The 21,667-nt window shown below is 37.9% G+C and overlaps 1 protein-coding gene across 1 annotated transcript in view; it reads left to right on the top strand.

Moving 5' to 3' along the window:
- The window catches only part of hpca (hippocalcin), an 802,490-nt gene that overhangs the window by 499,327 nt on the left and 281,496 nt on the right, over positions 1-21,667 (top strand). The gene's annotated exons all lie outside the window — the stretch shown is intronic.

The following is a 21,667-nucleotide window of genomic DNA, read 5'->3' as shown; positions in this document are numbered from 1 at the left end:
ACGCTATTTTCCTGTGAAAAACGTTTTTGAAGGTGAATATTTCTTGTGTGGTTAGTTATGTGTGTTGAGGTGAAGGTAAGATTGTCTTTAATCATCGAGTGACCGTCAAATGTATTTTTTAGTGTCAAGGGCTGTCGGGTTTTCGTCGTATTGATGTACGCTTGGCAAATAATAATAATTGATATGCTATTTCTCTGTGAAATATTGTTTGAAATATGAAAATGATATGAAGATATGACATGAATATGATATGAATTTTAGAAATTTAAAATATGAATAGTCCTTAGGTAGTGAATCATTTATCGACTATGGGATAAAAAGTTGGAGTGAGAGGATTGTATCACTGAAAAAAAAATTCAGAGATAATTCCTTGGATATACTCAATTTTGTTACATTAAGTGGTTGTAAACAATATATTTGTGTTGAATTTAAACAAACAAATTAAGTTGAACATTATAAAACTTAATTTGTTTGTTTAAATTCAACACAAATAAATTGTTTGCAACAGTTCTGCATGCAACACTTTTTTCAGTGTATTACACACTGAGGAATGCATTGTGTCAAAACGTTTGTGTTTTCAAATCACCCGAAGATTGTAAAAAGAAAAACAGTATGTAGCAATTACTTGATGAGTGCGAATCATTACCTTTTTAAATAGTAGCAATTACATTAGTTAAATAAAATAAACTGATCAGTTCATCTGTAAAATGAAAAAAAAAGAGAATCCTCTTGACAAAAAGCTTAAAATGTACATAAAATAGCCTTACAGGATTTTTTTCTTGACATGTAGAGAATGTCCAGAGCAAACTCATTCATTACAGTAATAAAACACAATTTATTACCGTAATAAATAATTGATTAAATCCATTTTAAGAGGAACATAAAACAATGAGATAAGCTATCAGCTGGGCCAGTTTTCCCAGTGTCAGTGCAAACAACCATATACTATAACCATTAAAGTAATAACAAATCTTCTCCTGGAGAACTGTCCCTTTAATAACGACTCCCAGCATCCCTGTAAGATGAATGTGTGATGTGTGTAGTGCTATTATTGGTAACTGTACACCATTAAGGTGCAGTTTCTCTCATTACAGCTGGAAGCCATGAGTCAGAGTTACTACTGCATCCTTCAAATGACTTCTGCTCCACATATGAGAGCAAGGGTTATAAAGACAAGACAACACACACACACACATACACATACACACACACATACACAGATGGCTGGCCTCCTCTGGGCTGCATTATTTGTGTGATCCTCGGTCCATCTTTGCTGGGCTATTTTTAAAATCCAGCATCGTGCGGACATGCTTAAATGCATGCTGTCAGTCAGCAGGTTTACAGATTAGGCTGTTTTTCTACCATCTGTGGCCATATCTTGTTTCACGTACAGTATCGTCATGTGTGGCATGGCTCCAGGGGCAGAAACACCAGGTCGTGTTGTGAGCTGAGCAGTGGGGAGGGTTGGGAAGATTGTGAAGCGGTGGGTTATTAAACTAAAAAGATAAATATGGGTATTGATTAAAACTGTTGCATATGCTGATGCAGAAAAGATGACACACACACACACACACAACTCAAAACAAACAGCGCAAAACACATACAGAGTTCTTCATAATATTGTGTGACCACACAGGCAGAGCTACTAAAGGTCAGCTGTAATAATAATGCATGTTGTGTATCTGAAGCGTGTCTCTTCAGCCCCTGTTGGTGATTATTTTGGAGGCCTGTCGCATACAGTACATACCTCATGAGGGGTGCACCGCCTGCCTGCTGCATGAGGCCCCATCATGGGCTCTCGTTCTGGGGTGAAGCAGCAGTTTCTGTCTCCTTAAACCTGACACACACAGAGTCAGCAACATGAGAGCAACACAGGTGTCTGATCTCAGCTAAAACAGGTTTTGCATAGCAGCATGGACAGTATGTAGGATGTACAGTATAGTAACCATGTCCAGTTCAGTTACAGCTGCTTATAAGCTGGTTCAAACTGGTTAACTTGTCTAAGTCAAAGGCTTCATTTACAGTTGAAGTCAGAATTATTGGCCCCCTGTTTTTTTTTTTTTTTTTTTACCCCAATTTGTTTAACGGAGAGAAGATTTTTTTTTCAACACATTTCCAAACATAATAGTTTTAATAACTCATTTCTAATAACTGATTTCTTTTATCTTTGCCATGATGACAGTAAATAATGTTTGACTAGATATTTTTCAAGACACTTCTACACAGCTTAAAGTGACATTTAAAGGCTTAACTAGGTTAATTAGGTTAACTAGGCAGGTTAGGGTGTTTGTTCTGTAGACTATTGAAAAAATATAGGGCTTAAAGGAGCTAATAATTTTGGCCTTATAAAGGGTTTTAAAAAGTAAAAAAAAATGTTTTATTCTAGCCGAAATAAAACAAATAAGACTTTCTCCAGAAGAAAAAATATTATCAGACATACTGTGAAAATTTCCTTGATCTGTTTAACAATAAATATTGTAAAATTGTAAAAAAAAAAAAAATAAAATAAAAAATCAAAGGGGGCTAATAATTCTGATTTCAACTGTTTATCTAATATTAAGATGCATTTTTGTCAGTCTGATCAAAAGTGGAAAGTTTGTTCACTTATTGGAGATGTCGAAAAAAGTTGATTGAATTTTTTTTAGAACAATCCAGTTCTTATTTTGTGTCTTTGATTTACTAACGTTTTTTTGCTAATACATGTTATTATATTGTATATTATATTTGATTTAATGTGCCTACAGATCTACTTTGCCAAAGAAGCAAAATAAACAGAGGATATTGCTGGTCACAGTTTAACACAGACGAGTTGATGCTAAACCAGCACTGATGCTGATTACCTCTGTGCTGGATCTGCATCATAAACACCTTTGTTTCTTTGCACAATTGGAGAAAGAAACGGCAAAACAAAACTTTATGAAATGTTTTCTGCTTTTAAAACAAGCCAGCCACAAGCCGTGGCATCAGGGTTTTCTCTTCATCAGAGCGCGCTCCGGCACTGCTCATAAATACAACAAACAGGCTATAGTTTTGATGATTTAGTGTACAACCAACAAACCAACCATTTCTCCATTTGGAGAACTACAGTAAGTAATAGTTCCTATAAAAGATCCATTTTATAAACAGGCTACACAATCTACGAATCAAACAAATCCAATGATTTTCTTGATTTTTGCATAATGTTAACTCTGCACCAAACTGAGGCTTTCATTTCATAGCTTCATTATAAAACATGTATGCAAATGAATGCAATATCATTTGTGAACCACAAAACTGTGATATGCTATAGTAGCCTATACTTTTGCAAAATGTCAACATACTATATGCGCCTTGCCATTGTCTTTCATCACGTGCAGCACACGCACAAAAACCGCGAGTGAGACTAAGAAACTGAAAGCACACAAGCTCTATGGTAAAATCAGATGCTCAAGACATAATCTTTAAACTAATGACTTGTATTAAAAATGTCAACAAAGGTTTGTGTTATAAGAATTACAGCAGAGCATTGATTAAATGCATATTTTCCGTGAAGCAATCAATTTGAGGTAGCCTGCTATTTTATGACATATTTGGAAAAAACAGCATATGCTGTTTTAAAAGGATTCAGTCAGTGTTTTCATTTTGTAATCTACATTTGTAAATTAAGTGAAAAATTATCTAGGGAAGGCCTATTTGTTTAATTCTTTTAGTTTAGTGTATTTGTTTTTATTCTGTTGGAATCATTGCAGCAGCGTAAAGATGTTGCTAATATGTTCTGTATGCAGCTATTCGCTTGTTAAAATATACCACTATTTTAAAATGAAACATTTCATGTGTCAGACACAAAATAGACATGTCTATTCATTTTTTAATTAAATAATAATTTTATATTAGTCTAACCATTTAACGGCTAATATTCGGTTAACGACCGGCGGTTGTCAGTTGGCATTGGAAAGTTCAAGCTTGGTTCAAGTTCAAACAAGACCGGTCTGTACAGAAATTTAAAATATGGACCAATCGCTCACTCACTAATTATCATGTTTAATTCCGCCTCTTTTCGCAGTGCCGTACAACATTCCGCATACTCAAACTCTAGTGTGACCGCGGTATTAGTTTGCTATGAGTGAATGATACACAAAAAAGAAAGCCCTGCCTCTACTCAATATTCCTTTTCAGTTGAAAGTACATCGGCATGCTTCAGGTTCAAGTGAACTTTAATTGTTATAGTTATTGTTTGTTTACCAGCTATATAGTTTTTAACTACATAATAAAATCTATATAGGCTAAATCTGTAAAATCTACACTGCTATTAAAATCTATATAGGCATTAAAAAATAAAAAACTGCAACTAAATGTTGCTATTTTACTACTTTTAAAATGATTTCTGCAAGTTTAATGAAATAAAATTTAATATGATAGCCTTTTTTTAACCAAGTAAAATATAATAATTTAAACAGAACGCAAACATCATGTTCTCTAAATGCTAATTCAAAGGAAACACAAATTTGTACCAATCTCCTTACTTTTTCACACAATACAATTGTTTAAGTTTTCAACAATTGAAAATCAGAGGCAAATAAACTGTTTAATGTCATTGCTATTAAGCGCCATTTTCATGTTTACAGCTTGCATGTTCCTTCCATTAGCCTCTCTTATGCTGAGTTTCCAGCAGGGAAGTTTGCTAAGTGTTACACAGGTGGGGAGATTTCCAGCAGCCTCTGCTGTGATGTTTAGTAATTCCCAGGGTCAGTAAAACCTTACAGAGGGGGGTTTTGAGCCTGGAAATATGGCCTGTGAGTCACCAGCGCCTGTCTTTTCCCACACAGAGAGCGTTGTGTTTGTGCAGAGAGACACAACCACGAGAAGTTGGGCTGCAGCCCGTACTTTTATAGGGAGTGAAGGAGAGGCCAGCCAAGCCAGCAGAGAGGCTTTGAGTGAGGGGCTCTAATGGCTGTGTAAACAAGATTATCGGTAGCTGAGCTCGTTCCAGTAATATGATACCAGTTAACACACACCCTCACGCACATACATACAGAGACTCGACGCAAAAGCTCAGACGTGCATGCGCTGATTTAAATACATACATAAAGCTACAGCGACAGGTCAAGCTTGGTCAGACAACCAGAAATGTGCAGCAAAATGCCGGCGTGTTTTCTGTCACACACCTGTCAGGCTCAGGTCACTGTCTGCCGTCTGTGCGTCTCATGCTGGCAGTCTATCTAGAGCAACAGGTGCCCTTGAAGACTTACATCAGAATGCTAAAAAACAGCACACTTACATTCAGCACTGCAACAGTATTTACCAAAGACTCATACACACAAGAAAACAACAGAAAGATATATAGACAGATGTGGACAGACAGACAGACTGACTGACTGACTAACTGATGACAGAAAGAAATACAGACAGACAGATGGATGGATGGATGGATGGATGGATGGATGGATGGATGGATGGATGGATGGATGGATGGATAGATAGTCAGATAGATAGATAGATAGATAGATAGATAGATAGATAGATAGATAGATAGATAGATAGATAGATAGATAGATAGATAGATAGATAGATAGATAGATAGATAGATAGATAGATAGACAGACAGATGATAGATAGATAGATAGATAGATAGATAGATAGATAGATAGATAGATAGATAGATAGATAGATAGATAGATAGATAGATAGATAGATAGATAGATAGATAGATAGATAGATAGATAGATAGATAGATAGATGACAGAGAGACAAACACAGACAGACGAATGGGCGGACAGACAGATAGACAGACAGACATGGACGGACAGACGGACAGACAGACACGGACGGACGGACAGACAGACAGATGGATAGACAACAGACATACAGATAGATAAGATAGATAGATAGATAGATAGATAGATAGATAGATAGATAGATAGATAGATAGATAGATAGATAGATAGATAGATAGATAGATAGATAGATAGATAGATAGATAGATAGATAGATAGATAGATAGATAGATAGATAGATAGATAGATAGATAGATGACAGAGAGACAAACAAAGACAGACGAATGGGCGGACAGACAGATAAACAGACAGACAAACATGGACGGACAGACGGACAGACAGACACAGACGGACGGACAGACAGACAGATGGATAGACAACAGACATACAGATAGATAGATAGATAGATAGATAGATAGATAGATAGATAGATAGATAGATAGATAGATAGATAGATAGATAGATAGATAGATAGATAGATAGATAGATAGATAGATAGATAGATAGATAGATAGATAGATAGATAGATAGATAGATATTGTACAATATTGTACAAATTGTACAATATAAATTTTCCTCTAAATAAATGGATAGATGGATGGATGGATGGATGGATGGATGGATGGATGGATGGATGGATGGATGGATGGATGGATGGATGGATGGATGGGTACATGGATAGACAGACAGACAGACAGACAGACAGACAGACAGACAGACAGACAGACAGACAGACAGACAGACAGACAGACAGACAGACAGACAGACAGACAGACAGACAGACAGATAGATAGATAGATAGATAGATAGATAGATAGATAGATAGATAGATAGATAGATAGATAGATAGATAGATAGATAGATAGATAGATAGATAGATAGACTGACAGACAGCTGAATCTACAGCTTCAGTTCATAAACCGTAGCCTTGTCATCAAGAGTTTAGGTTTTTCCCCTTCTTTTTTTCTTTATTCCTCCCACGCTCCTTCATTTTCTCTCTCTCCCTCTCTCTCTCTCTCTCTCTCTCTCTCTCTCTCTCTCAAGAACTACACTTTCCAGCTGACAGCACATGTTGAGGCAGCACATTCCACATCATTACTACTTCAGATATTTGTGGCCCAGAGGACCTGTGGTTGGTGGAGGAGCCTCTGACACTGGAGCCGCTCACAGCCAATCAGATTCCTGCTCTGGGAAGCCGTGAGGAAGGTAGTAAATCAATGGCATCTGGTGTCCAGGGCAGAGCTGACACACAGAGACTGCTGCAAACACACAGTCAGATGCCCATTCAGCACTGGAAACTCTTCACATTTACTAAAGACTCTTCTGTCACTTCACACAATGTGGAACATTTTTCCTCTGTTTTGACTATCCCGCTGTTCTTTAGTCTGTTTCATATAATCTCAGACATACTGCGAAAAACATCTGCGATCTGGAATGAAAGAGTGCCAGACAGGCCTCGGGCCCATTTCAGCAGGCAGCTTATGACTGCTGCCACAGGGGCCCGACAGCTGAAGCCCCGTTTCTAGGCATAAACGCACTCATTTATTTAGAAAACTGTAAGGAAGAAGAGCTACGTCAAACCCTCAAACATTACTAAATAGTTTCAACAGAGATCCACTGAGCCTTCATTCTTCCACAGCCAGGCCTAATGCTTCATATCTCCTCTCAAAGACATGTTCCAAGACTCGGGATCAGACACAGCTGAAAACATCTTCTGAGCTGAGGGAAAATTGGATTTGGTTCCTGAAAAAAAAATCTATTATCAGAATTCACCAGTGTTTTTTTATTGCAATATATATGTTGATTTGCATGTCTTCACCCATTAAAACATAGATTAAAACGTGACTTGTTTGTTAGCAAAAAACACTGTAAAAGTATATTACAGTTTTTGTATTTTTCTCGAATTTTTTTTTTTTTAAAAACTGTTTATTAAATAAATGAATATATGCATAGATAGACTGACAGAAAGACAGATAGATAAATAACAGACAGACAGATAAATGACAGACAGAGATAGATAGACAGACAGACAGATAGATAGATAGATAGATAGATAGATAGATAGACAGACAGACAGACAGACAGACAGACAGACAGACAGACAGACAGACAGACAGACAGACAGAAAAATAAATGGATGGATGGATGGATGGATGGATGGATGGATGGATGGATGGATGGACGGATGGATAGAAGATAAACAGAAAGTCAGCTAGAAAGACAGACAAACAGATTAATAGATAAGATAGACATATAGACAGATGGATGGATGGACAGATAGATAGACAGACAGACAGACAGACAGACAGACAAACAGACAGACGATAATAGACAGACAGACAGACAGACGGACGGACTGACGGACGGACGGACGGACAGACGGACGGATGGATGGATGGATGGACGGACGGATGGATTGAAGGTAAACAGAAAGACAGCTAGACAGACAGACAAACAGTTTGATAGATAAGATAGACAGAAAGACGATGATAGACAGACAGACAGACAGACAAACAGACGATGACAGACAGACAGACGATGACAGACAGACAGACAGACAGACAGACAGACAGACAGACGATGACAGACAGACAGACTGACTGACAGATAGATAGATAGATAGATAGACAGACAGACAGACAGACAGACAGACAGAAAAATAAATGGATGGATGGATGGATGGATGGATGGATGGATGGATGGATGGATGGATGGATGGACGGATGGATGGATAGAAGATAAACAGAAAGTCAGCTAGAAAGACAGACAAACAGATTAATAGATAAGATAGACATATAGACAGATGGATGGATGGACAGATAGATAGACAGACAGACAGACAGACAGACAGACAGACAGACAGACAAACAGACAGACGATGATAGACAGACAGACAGACAGACAGACAGACAGACAGACAGACAGACAGACAGACAGACAGAAAGACAGACGGACGGATGGATGGACGGACGGATGGATTGAAGGTAAACAGAAAGACAGCTAGACAGACAGACAAACAGTTTGATAGATAAGATAGACAGAAAGACGATGATAGACAGACAGACAGACAGACAGACAAACAGATGATGACAGACAGACAGACAGACGATGACAGACAGACAGACAGACAGACAGACGATGACAGACAGACAGACTGACTGACAGATAGATAGATAGATAGATAGATAGATAGATAGATAGATAGATAGATAGATAGATAGATAGATAGATAGATAGATAGATAGATAGATAGATAGATAGATAGATAGATAGATAGATAGATAGATAGATAGATAGATAGATAGATAGATAGACAGACAGATAAATGGATGGCTGGATGGCTGGATGGAAGATAAATAGAAAGACAGCTAGACACATTCTAGACACAATTAACTTGACACAATTAGCGTTTCTTATCACAAATCTTATTTTTGTTAGAGTCATCTGACAGCCAGATATGAGGAACATTTTTAATGAACATTCATAAATGTGTTAAGCACTGAAATAGCACCACCTGTTGGTCTTTTTTTATTTATTTATTTTTTATCTTACACCATCAGTCCTCAGCGTCAAAAACATCAGAAGCATTCTAAGGTTATGACCTGAAAGGACAATTTGTCTGCTTCATGAGACCTTTGCATTGATTGACATGTCTGGCTTCCTTCCAGAACTCTATGCAGAGGTCAATTCTTTTAAACAAACATCAGCGGGCCGACTATTTATGCAGAGCGTGAGCAGATAATATATGCTCTCTGTGTATCTGTCAAGCGAGCTGACCTTAGTTAGCTTCAGACAGAATGTGCTAGGGCTGCCTCAGAGCTACAAATCTACCTCCAGTTACCATCTGTTCTCTATTGGCTGATTAGCATTATGAATACTGCAGGCTGGTAGATAAAAGGGCATATTTCTGAAGTTTTACAAGGATCTTGCAGGCCCAGCTCCAGGCATGGGGCCTTGTGAACTTGACTTACCCTCACAGCCCTCCTTAAATCTGTACAGTCCAGCCTGAGAATATATGTTTTTTTTTTATCTTTGCGCAGTGCAGTTATGTTTGGGTTTTTGTAAAGAAGTAGAGAGAGTGAAGTATGAATTTGTAGTTAGGCTTTTAGGCTTTCCACACAACTTTTTACAACGTAAACATTAAAATGTCAATTCATTTTTTAATTAACAGTTGTTATTATTTATTCTCAAAGACTAAACATTTTGTGATGACAATTACCCAAAATTTATTATCAATAAAATAATATTTAAAAAAATTATATAAAATAAAAACGGCAATCATAGTTTATGGTTCAGGTACACAAACAATAGTTGGTAACACTTTACAATAACAGTACATGTTTCAGCCTTCTGCAGGTTTCAGTTAAATTTAAGACTTTAAGATATTTGTAAGACTATTATGAATGAAATTTTAGACTGATAAAGCGCTAAAGGCTAAAGAATTTTTCAAAACCCAACCATCACAGTAGCGTAAAACAGTAGTTGTACCGAGTATCATTTATGTTATCTATTAAATTATCCAATAAATGGTATTTTTTTCACATCAAAGTGAAAACAATCATAGCTGCCATATTGATGTGTCGTTCCAACCTGAAATGATTACATCAAGCCAGTTCAAAGGGCCCTGCAAAATAAAGGATTTCATCTATTTTCCGTTGGCTTAGTCTCTGATTTATCAGAGGTCGCCACAGCAGAATAAACCGCCAACTATTCTAGCATATGTTTCACACAGTGGATACACTTCCAGCTGCAATCCACTACTGGGAAACACCCATACACTCTCTCATTCACACACACACACTCATACATAGGGCCAGACGGAATCTGCGGACATTTTTTGCTATTTCTGCGGAGAATTTTAGTAAAATTCTGCGGAATTTTTTGGGAGTATCCAGCGGAGTATCATAACTAAAACCTTAATATATTAAATAAAAAGTAACAAATTACTGAATAAAAACGGAATAAATTCATATTTACACATTTACTCAAGTAAATAAATAGAATTAATAATGGGCTAAAAATCTCCAGAAATCTGCGAGATTCTGCGGAAAATCTGCGGAATTCTGCGCGCGCAGATTCTGTGTGGGCCTACTTTATACACTTAGGCCAATTTAGTTTATTTAATCCATGTATACTGCAAGTCTTTGACTATGGGGGAAACCGGAGCACCCAGAGGAAACCGGTTGAACATGCAAACTCCACATAGAAATGCCTCCTGGCCCAGTCGGGACTCACATCAGTGACCTTCTTGCTGTGAGGCAACAGTGGTAACCACTGAGCCACCTTGCCACCCATAAAGATTTTCGAAAGGTTTCATTTATAAGCAGCAGTAGGGTTACAAATTAAACGTAATCTGCCTTTAACAACATGCTATAAATCACAGAAACTTTGTCCTAACCCTGGAATATGTATGGCCCTTATAGATCAGATAGTGTTGAATAAGTGTCTTATGTAACTCCGGGCTTTAGTAAGACTCTGAATCTTAATGGATTCCTGCAGGGAACTTTCACTCAGCAGATTCCATGTCTAAACATCAGACAGAATATACGATCGCTTGCACTTCTCATTCTCCTTTCCCTTTGCATTTGGCCCACTCGAGACACAATTACAGCTTCAACCTTTATGCATCTTATTGTGTGGAAGAAAACAACTGCAGCCTCAAACATCACAGAGAACGGTATCTCAGTAAAGCATGACCCATGCATGACTATCACAGTGGAGCGGCGCGTCTCTAATTCTGCAACAAAAGCCCTGTGTAAGATTCCTGTTTAGAAAATATCAAACTTCAGTAAAGCTGTGTATAACAGGATTTGAATGCTTGGTTCTGATTGGCTGATGAACATTCAAAGACGTGCAGCTGTTTCAGATAATCGCACTGCTAAAGTAGCTCCGAGCAGATTTGACCTGCTTTCTGCTATCAGACTAAATTGTGCACTTTCCTTTAATTGTTGCATTGCTGATCCGAGACAGTCACCAATTCATTTTTTTTCACGGTGGTGCATAATGGAGCCCTCTAGAATGTAATACAAATGTGTCCAACATAGGCTCATTCTGAAAATGTACCCTTATAAAAATCTGGAGACCACAAATTATGTAGCCAGAAGTACGTATGGCTGCATTTCATCTTTAAAACATACACTTACGGGGTGATATGACGCCGTGCCTTTTCGCGCTTACCAGCTGACCACTTACCTCCTAATGGATGGCTTTCTTGTTGTTAACAGTTTGACCAGTGGCTTGCAGCATAGGTTGAGGGACTTGAGACGCAGAGAGGAGTTGATCACAACGAGTCCTAGAAAGCAGTTCTAAAAAGCAGTTAAAACAAAAAACAAAATAAACAAGTAAATAACAGGATGAGAAGGTGGTAAAATCTGAAAATGTGGTAAAAATCAGGGGGCTTTTCTTTTTCTTGATTGCGTTTCAAAACTCCTTTGGTTGAGTTTAGGAAGGTGAGTGGGTGCTGGTCAATCTGTGCTTTTCATAACAATATTGGTTAGGTTTAGGGAAGGTGGTGGGAGGATCACTTAGTCAACAGTGGCCTCTGGTAGATTTACGTGAGAAGAGCAGGCACTCGTGTGGAAAATTAGAGATCTGAAAAAGCACACACAGCGGCTTCTGGTGCATTCGCGAAAAAACAAAAACTGCAAAAAAAAACATAGCTCCTGGGATGTATTTGGCGCTCTCCAGAAATGTAGATAGGACTGTTTTCAGAATGAGCCTGGGTTGCAGTCATTGCCTTGATAACGTAAGTGCAATGTAAACACTAAACAGTTATATAGACAATGATCAGATACGTCTGTACATGAGGTTTTTTTTCTGATTTTTGCTTCATTGAATAACAAACAAACAAACAAATAATAAATCAATAAACAAAAGACTTCCCCTAGCCGCAGGCCTGTAGCCAGCCTGGTGAAAGCGGTGGTTGTTTCTCTGAAAAAGTGGACCTTTGTGTAGCTATTACCGTCATTTAATATTCAATTATGAAATTTAAATACAGCATTTTAGTAAGATTTTAAGCACTATTCTAAATTAGCTTGTTGGATGGTCATCATAACCACACTTTTTGACTATTTAGCCAAAACAGTTTGGCAATTGTTTTTAATATGGTCTGCTTTTGGTGCTATTGGTAATTTTTTGCTTCAAGAGTTCAAAAGTAAAATGTTTTCTTAACAATACGTTCGCAAAAGATGACTTGTCTTATGTCAGATTGTATGCTTTCCTGCACCTATGGATGTTGGAAAAAATATTTGTTAGCGTTGGCCAAAACTGATTGGCTGAAGTCACACCAAAGACACACCCAAGAGAGGATTCTGCTTAGTCTTAAAGCCTTTTTGATTGGTTATTTTCACTATGACAAAAACAATGCAGTCAAAATAAGTCAAATGAGGTTATGTACGGGACAAATTCTGGACCTTTGTCAGTGAGGAGTGGGTCTTCCGAAACCACCCGAACCCCCCTCTGGCTACAGGCCTGAGCCAGCTATAGAGTAAGTGGCCGGTAATATAATGGTGATAGTCTACCAGTCTAGCGCGGTTCAGTACTGTCTAAGGGGTTGTTCACAGAAAGAGTTTTTTTCCCATTCCAGAGTACACCGTCTTGCGTTTTTTATAAACAAAGATGCATTCGGTGTAAATGAGCCCTAACTCTGCTTAGAATTGCAGGATTAGAACGGCTTGTGCATCATCCCAGGCTTAGGTGGAAACACAACTGGAACCACACCTGACTGTTCTTCACACAGGAGCAGTTTGAGGACAGAAAATAAACAACATCTGAACAGATGGTGTTGTAACTGTAGTATAAGCAGAACAAGTTCACTGAATTATTCAAAAATACTGCCAACCTGGACTGCTTCGCATCATGGCCACATTATTTCTCAAATCATTCAAAAGCCTGTTGTCAATTATTCTTTACTTAGTGCACCACATGTGCTTTTCCCGTTGGTCTGGAAAGATCCAGAGTTGCTCTCGATAAGGTCACTGAGTTCAGGCTTTACCACAGCACTATCAGCATACAGCAGCAGTGTGCTTCTTTCATGCACAGCGTTAACTCCTGTTTGAAAGACACTCTAATTCTCCTTCTGTCCCACTAGGAAACCCGATTAGACCCCATCTTAACCACTCAGATTGGGATGGGGAGTGCAAGGATCTGCTTGTAATTTATGGCTTTGGCTTCACTGGTGATTTCAGCTCTTTAGAGTGATACAAATGGCAGAGAGCTGCTGATTATGAATGCATAAGGATTAATGGTGGCTATTTAAAGAGACTCTTACGCAGAGCAGAGAAGACTGGGACACGTTTTTCTGTTCTGAAAGGAAGTGGAAAATCCATGGATTATCCCCAGAATGACTGTGCCGTGTTCAGTCAGACTTGGCGTCACGCCACAGTTCCGATATATCAGAGGAGGCATTTTACTCCACTGTGGTTGTTGTATATCGATCAGTCAGCGGTTGCCTGGAAGACACCAGTGGAGGTGAATCAGAATGGATGCAACCAGGGTTATAAATCCTGTCAAAATAGTAATTATCAAAAGTTGTAAGGGCACCATGTAAGCATGGCTTTCGTATTAAAGTTTCAATTTGAGCTTCACATTTTTTAACAACCTTGTGTTCTGTTTCGGCAGATATATATACTGTAGGCTACTTGCTGATTAAAAATGATCCTCTGCTTTATGCAACAGAAAAAAATGGGCCATGCGAATGTAACCTGTTGTAAACAGTTGTGGTTTCTCTGTATTACTCTGCAAACAGGCCTCATTAAGTCGAGGCATTAATGCTCTGCTGTGTGTTCAGAGCTGTGGATCGCTGTGGGATCAGCTCAGGAGAGTTCCTTCCTGTCGACGGGACTTGTTATTGTCACAAGCATCCTCACCAGCTCCTCTCGCTGTGAAGTTCCCTAATTAGTCACCTCACTGCAGCGCTCGTCTCTCCTGATTCACAGTGAGCAGCATACAATACACAAAGCACACACAAAAAAAAGCTATTTTAATGAGGCCGTGTTTTCAGATGTACTAGAGATGCAAATGCAAAAGTCAATTTTGTTTCACAGGTAGCAGGTCACAAATGAAATCACCGATTCTTGAAGGTTGGTATGAAACACAATGCAAACTTGGAAAAAAAATATGTTTATGTAGGAAGCAAAGATTCTGGATTAAACGAGTTCTGAGATATTCCTCTTTTTTTAGATGTTCTGCTTTTTACTTTTTTCTGATGTCGTGTCGTATCTGGGTCCAAGATGTCAGCAGCAGATCATTCTATTTCCAACCCAGTCTCATTCTGAAAACGTATCAGACAGACTGACTGACCGATTGACTGACCCACCCTCCTCCCTCCTACCCTGGTCATGGAACAGATTGGGGTAATGGATCCGGCATGTTACAGAGGTGAAGGGGTGAGGTGGATGGCGCGTTGATGGGGGGAGGGGGGATGTCGTGTAACATGAAGAGCAGGGGGTTGTTGATAACGAAAGTGAAGAGGGTAGGGGAGTCACAGAAGAAAGTGAAAGTGAACAGCGGACGGGGGAGGAGGGCGGTTGAGGAGACGGAGGGGTAAAGTGAGGTGCTGGATCAGATTTCAGAGGTGTCGGATCCGGCTTGTTCCATCACAAATTAAGCCCTGCCCTAAACCCAACCAATAGTGTTTTCAAAAGCAAAAGCACTCGCCTGATTTTTACCACATTTTCAGATTTTACCACATTCTCACTCTGTTATTTACTTGTTTATTTTTTGGCTTCTGTTTTCATCTTCGTCACGACACCAGACAGAGAGGATCCAACTGCAAGTATTTAACGAAAAAAAAATAAAAGAATGTATCAAGGAATACAACTGGATGTTTCGGAGACTAAGTAATGTTCAAAACAAAAGAGAGCCCACTGGCCACAAGACATCAACTGACAAACAGGCTGCGAAGAATCCTGAGGAACAACAGACAGGAACAAGTACAAACAACGGACTGATAACCAGCAGTAACCACAGGCTGAAATATATAGTCTGTGAAACTGGGATCAGCTCGAGGATGATTAAATCAACTGATTCGAAAACACGCCGTCAACACAAAAGGTAAACAAGCACACACCCTCGCACACGACAACACAAAAGGCATGACACATAACATACAGAAAGAACACACAAACCCCTAAACTGTGACAGTCTTACCTGCTTTCTTGAATTGTTCTTTGCTGGATTCAAACCCCATTGTCATATTTAACTCATCTCTGGTCCTCCAACATACATGGCGAGCCACTGGACAAACTGGTAATAGCTGGAAAGCCGTCCACACAGAAGTAATCGGTCAGCTGGTCGGTCTATTCCTGTTGGTTGCAAGTTGGAGCTGCAGTGAATCAAACTTTTTGGTCCAGCACATCCCAATGGACTGAGATCTGGGGAATCTGGAGGCCAAGGAAACAGAATGAAGTCTTCACCATGCTAAGCTAAATGTGCTCCTGCCAGACTCGGAGATTGGCTGAATGTGTTCAAAAAACTGTTTAGTGACTTGTAAAATGAGCCTACTTCCCAGTCTAAAACATTTAATGATTCGTACTCTTCTATGTCACAATATTATTAAATATGATGTCTGCTGCAAATCAAGACTAATGCAGCTAATCATTTAAACATGCTGTCAGTTCTAGATCAGGCTGCTCTGAGGATCAGTGGAAAACAAAACAAGCATATCATGTTGTCTTTAGCCTGCCAGTCAGTCAGTCCTCTCAACAGGGTGAAGCACTATCCACGGGGACGGCTTTACCAGAATTCCGACTGGAGAGGATGTGGGAAGAGTCAGCAGCTGTGAACCCAGTGGCCTTGCCAAGCACTGCTGGCAGGCCAAACCAGATGTGCAACCTAGTAAAAATCATATTGGAGATGATGAGCAGCCAGATGGATGGGTCTATGGGTGAGTAAAGCTGTATCTGAAATCGTATTCCCTCTTAAGTACAGTAGTAAGATGTAATTACTTGGTGAAACTACATTCAGCCATCACCATGTGACCGAACATTGTCAGTTGTATGGCTTCACAGATAGATTGATATCCATTGTATGCACATGTGTAGATTTCACTTATAATAAGTGATTTTGTTATTTAAGTTTAGCAGATTTCCATGTTTTCACCTACTAGTGAAGTATGCAATTTCAGATGCATATGTTGTCTTTGAGGCAAGATGGCAAATTATTCTTCAAAATGACATACTGAATGTTAAATGCTCTCAAAGAGAATTGAGTTCTTGTTGGAAGAGTTACTACAACTAAACTCTTAACACAAATCACAAATGTAAAACAAAATCTATGGGTGCATTTTAAGCTTGGATGAGTATTTTCTTTCTAAAATTTTTAAAAAAGGTGGGGAATATGAATTGGGACTATGTTTTCAGGAAGAATGGTGGCTTGGTGCGCTGCAGAAAATATGTTGTAGAACAACATGTGCTCGCCTTAGCCTGATACAATTTAAAGTATATCATTGAATCCATTTTTTAAAAACCAGGCTATCTGATTTTTTTCTTAATACTGTTGACAGATGTCATGCACCACAGTGAAATTTATGTCATATGTTCTTTAAGTGCCTTATGTAACAGAATTACTGGATTAATTGTTTTACAATTATGTCTAAGGTAGGGTTGTCATGATATCTTTAATCTTACGATACTAGCTGAAATATCACGATACCAAGTACCCAGGTAGCAAAGAATTCTGGCCCAGATTTGGCATAAAAGACGGCACACAATACTTGGGCCAGATATCAAATGTAGTATTGGGCCAAGATGCTAACAATGGATATATGAGCCATGTAAGTTTGGCCTATTTTGACCCACACTTAAAATATGTTTATTCTTTTTTTATTATTTTTGGATAAAGAAAAAAAAGTCTACCAATCTGGTCGATTTGAGTAATAAGCACACCCATAGTGCACCTAAAAAGCAAGGCTTTATGGGTTTATTAATTTCATTGCAGTCATGACACACCAACATATCTGGCCCAGTTCAGGCCCAGTTCAGGGTTATTAAATTGGCTTAGACTTGGCCCAGATAAAGTCCATGTTTGGCTCTTGTCTGGAAGCCAGAATTGGTCCAGCCATGTACCGTAATTATGCGGCATGTGGGCCAAACAACAGCTGGTTGTGTGGGCCAGAAATATTTTGCTATGTGGGTAGTATTGCGATACTGTAATTCAAAACTCAAATTATAAAGAAAAATGTCAGAAATACTATATTTTATGTTATAATAGGCCTGCTTGAATGTAATTCATGATTCCCTTAAGGCCTAAAAGTATTATTTGCACCCCATTTCACTTAAAATGTATTGATTCTTTTCGTTTACTTTGTAGATAACTGACCAACAAAAAATACATTAAAATAAAGACACAAATTATACTGAATGAAATTCGTTACAAAAGAAAAAAAAATTGTTTAAATGCTTCCTGTTGCTATTTTGATCCTTTATCTATTTTTTTAAACATATTCGGCAACATTCAAAGTAATTCAAAATTTAGCTTTACAAGTTGCTTTTTAAATCATATTAACAGGGTCAGAAATGAACAGATTCAGATGTTCGTTTGAACCAAACCATATACAATAGGTTATCATAAAAAGCATGAATTCTACACAGACTATTCAAATAAAATGGTTGATATTTTGGCCTTTACCTCATTATTAGCTAGGCGCCATATTCACTGGAAATCAAAGAAACCTCCAACTATATCCCAATGGCTTGTGGATAGATACCATGCATTTTTTAAAGTTGGAAAAGGTTAGATGCTCTAGAAAAAAACTATTTCTGTAAAAAGTGGCAATGTTTTATAATTTACTTTAACTCTATTAACATCTTGCCTTCCATTCAATAGGTGCACTCTCCCTTTCTTTTTAATCTATTCATTTGCATAGTATTTAATTTTTCTTTTTTAACTATTATTATATTTTACTGTTTAGTTGTAAATATTTACTTTTAACATAGACAATGTATCTGAACATTTGATTGTGTCTGTTGAATGACTGCATCCAGTTGGTCGTAATTTTCTGTACTTTTATTAATCTTGTTTTAATTTTTCTTTTCCCCTTATACTTATTTTTTACAAGTTTTTCCTTTTTTATATATTTTTTTACCTTCTCTTAAAAACAACAACAACAACAAAGATAACGATATGTAACAATTTATACTAAAAAGGTGTTCGTTTTTTTCGCAATAAAAAATGTGAAAATAAAACTGAGTTTATAGATGCAATTTTACGTTGCAGACTTATACTGAAACATTATAAGTCTGTATAAGTATAAGTCAGTACAGCGATGGTTTAGATGCATCGCTGGACAAATACAAAGGTTTATTGCTAGGATTTGCATTGCAGAAAAGTGCAACTAGCAACTAGCCTCAATTAATTTATTATTCAGCATACAAAACTATGTAATTTTAATATATATATATATATATATATATATATATATATATATATATATATATATATATATATATATATATATATATACATACATACATAACATATTGGATGAAATAGTATTCACTATTCTAGTGGTCGGAAGTGACCTGCTCCCTGTGAAGAAAAAAAAAAAACCTTTCTTCAGGCTTCTGCTGTGGCTTGCATACATCACACCACATGTAAGTGTACTTGAAACATTTTTTCTTTTTTTGAATGTGTAAAAAGAGAACAAGACTATCTTGTATTTTCAAATAAACTTATACCATCTCGTAATGTTTGTTTAAAACCATGCCAAAACCTTGCATTATCAGACTTTGTAAGTGTCTGTGAGTGCATGCTAAAGAGCATTTGTCCTAAGACACCCCTTGTGTCTGTTTTCTTCATTTGCTCCGCAAGGATTTGATTACGAGGATCTACCCCCGAGACATTGAGACCTCCGGAGAGACTAGAGCGGGCAACAGAATGACCAAATTAAAAAAACAGACCTTATGCTTATGGATATAACATTTATTTTAAATATGTAAATCATCAGTGAATCATTCTTACCAAGACAATGACATTTCACAGCTGTTTGCCTGAATGGCATGTGATCGTCAGGAAACATTTACTGCTTGTGAGAATGTGGACTGTTACTCTCTATGGAATGTGACTGTAAGTGAACAATGCCAAAAAACATTTGCTTTGCATTTCACAGAACGCACCAGTATGATTGTCAAATTCACCTTGCAGCTTGGTTTCACAGACAAATATCACCACCCAGTGGTTATAAAGAAATGTTCATTTAAATTCGTTCTGCAGAGTTGCATGCATCAACTTTAATATTTTAACACTATATGGAGTGTAATAATGGGCCTTTTCAGTGCTGGTTCCAAAAGTAATTTTCCTATTAATTTGGGGGATTTACTAGAGAGAAAAAAATAATTTGAAAGCTGAATAAGGCATGAACAAAACCAACCAGCCACATAAACAATCACAACTTGAAGCGAAGACATATACAGTGCATCCAGAAAGTATTCATAGCACTTCACTCTTTCCACATTTGTTTATGTTACAGCCTTATTCCTAAACGGATTAAATTTATTTATTTCCTTAAAATTCTACACACAATAGCCTATTATGACATTGTGAAAAAAAGTATTTTTTTTTAATTGTTGCAAATTTATTTAAAAACAAAAACCTGAAAAATCATTTGTACATAAGTGGTCACAGCCTTTGCCGTGAAGCTCTAAATTGAGCTCAGGTACATTCTGTTTCCACTGATCATTCTTGAGATGCTTTAGCAGTTTAATTGGAGTTCGCCAGTGGTCAATTCAGTTGATTGGACATGATTTGAAAACCTGTCTAAGGTCCCAGGGTTGACAGTGCATGTCAAAACACAAACAAAGCATTAGGACAAAGGAAATGTCTGTAGACCTCCGAGACAGGATTGTCTCGAGACACGAGACTAGGGAAAGTTACACAAAAATATCTGCTGTTCTGAAAGTTCCAAAGAACACAGTGGCCTTCATCATATGCAAGTGGAAGATGTTTGGAACCACCAGGACTCTTCCTAAAGCTGGCCAGCAACCTGAGTGATCAGGGGAGAAGAGCCTTACTCAGGGAGGTGATCAATAACCCGATGGACACTCTGTCTGAGCTCCAGCGGTCTTCTGTGGAGAGAGGAGAACCTTACAGAAGGACAACCATCTGTGCAGCAATCCACCAACAAGGCCTGCATGGTAGAGTTGCCAGACTGAAGCCATTCCCTACTAGACATTTTCCAAAAGGCATCTGAAGGACTCTCAGACCATAAGAAGCAAAAGTCCCTGGTCTGATGAGACTTAAATTGAACTCTTTGGAGTGAATGCCAGGTGTTGCTTTTGGAGAAAACCAAGCACCACTCATCACCAGGCTAATACCATCCCTACAGTGAAGCATGTTGGTGGCAGCATCATGCTTTGGGGATGTTTTTCAGCAGCAGGAAATGGAGGACTAGTCAGGATAGAGGGGAATATGAATGCAGCTATTGTTAAAAAATAGGAACAAATTTTTTTATTATTTTTGTCTCTTTTTCTTTATGTCAAACAATTATTTGTATTGGTCATGTAAGGGTCATATATTACCTGAACTTCTCCTGTTGTGTGTGAGATGTTGTGCATACTAATTAGCATTTTTGCAGAAGTAGATGAATGCTGGTCCAAAATTAAATTCAGCTCTGCAGAAACTTCCTGTCTGACGAAAGATGTTAAAACTGACAAAGAGCACAAAAAGTTTTATGCTTTTTTTTTTGTGCAGAGAATTCATAGAAAAAGAGCACTTATGTCTGGGGTGCGGCCAATGAAGGACTGAACAATGAGTGACAAATGACGAATTCCACAAAAACTCTACCTGTTAATATCAGCTGCCTATATATGTTCAAGTCAGGAAAAGAAAGTTGTTGCACACCTCCTTAATGTAACTTCTGCACTGCATTGAGGAAAACAGAATTCTGTGACTCAAATTATTCATTTGTATCCAATAAA

This window comes from Danio rerio, chromosome 19 (assembly GCF_052040795.2).
Source record: "Danio rerio strain M-AB ecotype USA chromosome 19, GRCz13ab, whole genome shotgun sequence".
NCBI classification, from domain to species: Eukaryota; Metazoa; Chordata; class Actinopteri; order Cypriniformes; family Danionidae; genus Danio; species Danio rerio.
The sequence above is the reverse complement of the archived record's forward strand: the minus strand, read 5'-3'. Positions and strand labels throughout refer to the sequence as shown.